Here is a 4,402-nt window from a genome sequence, read left to right on the forward strand (position 1 = left end):
TTTCCACTGAGTAGTTTGTACCTTCTCGTTCTTATATGTTCTCTGGCCGACTCTCTGTTTTGCTTTTTTCGTCGTCGTTGGCGCTTCGTGCGCTGCTGCCACACGGTATTTTTTTTACCAAAACTGGTAGCTGTTTTCTTTTAGCCATTGCAAATAAAAATTTTCAATTTCAGTGGCAAAATGTTCCACAATGCTCAGAATGGACCTTATTATTGTTATTTTGCAATCTTTGAAAATTAGGTGTATTCAGTTTCAAAAAAGTATTATGATTTATGCGGTAAAGTTTAGATTTCAACATTTTCATTTTGAGGAACCCTTAATTTAAGTTTACCACATTACCTACTTACCGAGAAAGGCTCTTATGCTGGATTTCCACTAGGCATTAAATGGCAAAAATGAGAAATGACAAAGTTGGGCATTACAAAAAATATGGTGTCATTGTGTGAAAAACAGAAAAATGGTCATTAAGTTCATTTCCAGATGGCATTTTCTTAAATGGCATAAATTTTTTGTCATTTCAATGCCTAGTAGAAATTCGGCATTAGTTTTACACAATTTGTATAAACTACTTCTTGCGAAAAATTTTAAATTTCTTAGCTAATTAAAAAGATATAAAGAGATAAAAAGATATTTACATATTTTCGAATAACTATGTATGTCAGTAAATTAAGCATACCGTAAAAAGTTAATTACTTCATATACATGCATAAATATATATATATATTTTTTATCTCATTGATTGTGGCTGACTTCCAAAACGTCAATTGCTTTGCATACGTACAAGGTATAATGTTCAATAACGCCGAACTACAAAATATTGACAATGTATACTGTTCCAAAACGCATCTGAAAAGTTATCGAAATGCATCGCTAGAGCAATCATCGCATCAGAAACAAAGTTGATGCTTCGTTTGTTATTGGTTACCATTGGTCTTTTAGAAATGGAAAATTCAGAAAAATTGTTCATTGCTATATTGAATATTTAAAATATGGAATGTATATGGTTGCAATGTGTCGCAACTCTGCATATAAAAACAGTTTGAATACCGCCGTATAACAGTTTCCAAACATTGTGTTGGTACGTTTTGGAAGTCAGCCTGTGTCTACGAAAAAGTAAAATCCAATTTTGGGCGAACGCTTCTAAAAAAAAAGTTTTTTTGATATCTTAAAAATGGATGGTATTTGACTAAAGTAAGATTCTTATATCCGTTACTACATTTTTGTTAAGCGACATAAGGCTGTTTCAAGTATTTGTATGGACCTTCCTAACACTCGTGTGTGCGCGATGAGAAAGCAAAGCCATGATGTTATCCCTAGGCAATGGCACAATTTTTGGATGCAGGCACACGACAAACTTCTAATTTCATTTCCAGACCTTCACATAAATGAAAAAAATTAAAAGACAAAAATTTCTGATAAGGCGGTGTAAAGTCCTTCATCTGACTTTCATTGCTTCACCTGGCATAATTTCTCTACACTTAAACAAAAAGCTAAGTATAGCAGTTTTTGCAGATAATAAGGCATAGATCGGTAATGGGTTTTAGGAAACCTCACACAATTTTACGTAGATAGTAATCTTGCACTCTGGTTACGGAACACATAGCAGACATTATATCATCGCGGTTACATTCGTGAAAACCTCAAAACTGGGTATTTAAGGTGCTCAGGGACGAAATATACATGTTGTATCTGAAAAGGTTTATAAAATTTATATGTATATATGTACATATGTACCCTCCAATTACATAAAATTAACAAATATTTTTCATCTAGATTTGCGCTGTAACCGCCGAGTCCAACAAAGCAGGCCAGTGTATATTTCCAGTATTATCTGAAATTTTCTCAAAAAGCGACTACTCCACACCGAATTTTATTAAAATCTTAATTTTGGTACAATTCGAAAGGAATAAATTGGGGACTTACGAGGGCTTATTTAAAAGAAAACATACCGTTATACACCGGCCGATGTGAGTTCCGTTAACTTTTGGAAGTTTTCTTCCATTGTTTTGGCTTATTTTTTTTTAAGTGTGTGGCAACGTGGGTTCACTTGTTTTCATTTCGTGTTGTTGTGCCGAATTGCATTAGCGAAGTTAAATTAAAATGTTTATTTTTTATTAATAAGTGCCTGCATGCAGTCAGTATGTATGTATGTGCATACTTCTGTATGTATGTACTTTGTACAAATGATATTTAGATAGATAAATGTGTAGATAGTCTCGTAAATACAAATTCATAAGTACTTTACGTGTAATTTGAAAAGAATTTCAGCAATGCATTCGAAATGGTGTCGTTGGGGAACAAGTCCCCATCTCTCTCTCTCTCTCTCCTCCTGCAGCAGGCATCTTTCTTCTCGTCTCTCCCTCTCTTTCCGACTGTTCCATTCCGCTTGCAGTCCACAGTTTATTCGCTCGTTCTCCGTTATTTACATAGTGAACCACCCAAATCCGAATTCAAAACGAAACCGCGCAGCGTTCGTTCAACTCGCAGAGACAACTCGCATTGTTGTTTTGCTGTACAAAATTGTTTCATCTTCCTTTGCCTTTGCTATTCCACTGTTTAGTGGTTTTGTTTTGATGTTCTATTTTTGTTTTTGATTTGCTTGCTTTTCGCTGTTTGATTACAAGCGGAAGTTGGGCGTAGAGATTGGCGTGGAGATGCTCCAGCAACAACAACAACAACAACACTTTGGAACCAAAAATTAAATAAAATGAAAACAAGAACTGTAACGGCGCGCCGCCGCCAACTCCCAAAGTCGCTTCAACCACCATCACCACACGAAAACTTCACTAACAACAACATACATACACACATGCCTATATATGTATGTATGTATTTCTATTGTTTTTTAGGAGGGGGCGGGGGTGAAGGTTAAATTTTTTCACTAATTTCTCATAAAAATATATCTTATTAATATATAAATGAAAATAAGTAAAATTTAAAGCGGCAACCTGGAGTAGGTAAATAGTTCAATTAAAATTTCGAACTAGCAAGCAAGCCGAATTAAATTCGCCTTGATTGCTGAAATTAATGTTTTTATAGTGTTGCAAATGCGAAATTGGGGAGTTGTAATTGTGACTAAAAAATAAAATTTTACAAAAAGTATTCTGCACTTTAGGTACGTTTTTTAATGATTTAAAACTAAATAGTCAAAATTCCAGCAAAAATCGGTTATTCCCCGCCAATCGGGGAATTCCCCGCAATTTGGCATCGCTGACAAGCGAGAAGGTGTCAAAACAAAACATTAACAGGCCTATTCTGCTTGTTACCGAACATTTTGACACCGGAAAGTTTTGTTACCAAAAAATAACACCACTTCTTGTAACCGCAATTCTAAGTAAGTACCTCGGTAACAATTTAATCTATTCAGCAATTCAGCTATGAAGTTTTGTATAAATTCTGGCGTTGCATAGGTACTTCTCGGGGCAATATTTTGTTACCTGCTTATGAGATGGATGCGAAGTGTTTAAAAATTACTAGGACTTTTATTTACTGGTAACCAAATTTTTGTTACCAACGCAGAATAGGCTAGAACAAATGTGGTTAGTTTTCAGCTGGCTCCAACAAGTATAGTATAGAGCATTTTCTTTAAATACTATACGCATACAATTTTGTAAATAAAAAATATTTAATTTTATGATTTAAGAGGTATTTGTTTAGCACCACATAATTTACTTTTTGAGGCAAACTGTGCTTTAAAATTAGGAGCATAAAGTGTCAGTTATTACTTCACTTTCTATAGCCGTTATTCTTAAAAATAATTTATATTTGTTACGTATAATGGCTATTTCTGTGATACTTATAATTGAAAATTTAAACTAAGTTGTGTGAAAAAAAATGAGAAAAACGGTGATATGTTGAATGCTTATTTGGGATAACTCAGCGTTTAATTGTATTAAATGTATTGAAACGTAATACATAGACTCTCCGGCATCTAATAAGAATAGGTATATAGAATTTTAAATATTCAGAATGGTTTTCATGCTAAATAGTTTTCGTAAATTTTTTATTTAAGGATGGCTTATAAGTATTATAACATAAACATAATAAATTCACGTTTCTGACTGTGTTGGAAATTTAGTAGTAGTCTAGAAACTGTTGTAAAAACTTCAAAATTTTAAATTGGAGTTATAAGAATGCAGTTCTATAGACCCTTAAATTTTAGTATAATTTATCGCGCTGATATTACATAACTCTTTTTACGCACGCTCTTGAAGGTATTCTCCTATTTAATTATTTTCGTTTAAGATGCAATGCTACACTACACCAAATTTTTTATGGGCTATAAAACTGAATACTCGAAATATTTATAAAAAAAATTTAACTTTAAATGGTTTATGGAATATGAGACATACTTTAATAAAAACTTAACGAAATATATTTAAAATGAAAAACATTGGAAATA

At 33.0% G+C, this 4,402-nt stretch overlaps 1 protein-coding gene across 3 annotated transcripts in view; it reads left to right on the plus strand.

Annotated features, from left to right (window-relative positions):
• Positions 1–4,402, plus strand: part of LOC118748022 (3-phosphoinositide-dependent protein kinase 1) — a 66,224-nt gene that overhangs the window by 24,752 nt on the left and 37,070 nt on the right. The window lies entirely within an intron of this gene.

The sequence above is a fragment of the Rhagoletis pomonella genome, unplaced genomic scaffold, assembly GCF_013731165.1.
Source record: "Rhagoletis pomonella isolate Grant_MI unplaced genomic scaffold, Rhpom_1.0 Rhpom_scaffold_00012, whole genome shotgun sequence".
NCBI lineage: Eukaryota > Metazoa > Arthropoda > Insecta > Diptera > Tephritidae > Rhagoletis > Rhagoletis pomonella.